Here is a 227-nt window from a genome sequence, read left to right as displayed (position 1 = left end):
CCGCAGACTCATTCTCACAGCGTTATAAACCTTTTTCTTAATCAATATCAAGCCACACTTATTGTTTTTACTTCAGCTTTGAGTGTTTGTGTGCTCAGGATGAGTTTCACTGTGTCTCGCTGTATCGCCGACACGGAAAGCACACCAGTAATCCAGATCATTGAGCAGAGAGCCTCGCAACGTTCCGACCAATCAGAGCACACTGGGCTCACAGGGAGGGGGGGGGG

This window comes from Notothenia coriiceps, unplaced genomic scaffold (genome assembly GCF_000735185.1).
Source record: "Notothenia coriiceps isolate Sejong01 unplaced genomic scaffold, NC01 NC01_scaffold00037244, whole genome shotgun sequence".
Taxonomy (NCBI): Eukaryota; Metazoa; Chordata; class Actinopteri; order Perciformes; family Nototheniidae; genus Notothenia; species Notothenia coriiceps.
The sequence above is the reverse complement of the archived record's forward strand: the minus strand, read 5'-3'. Positions refer to the sequence as shown.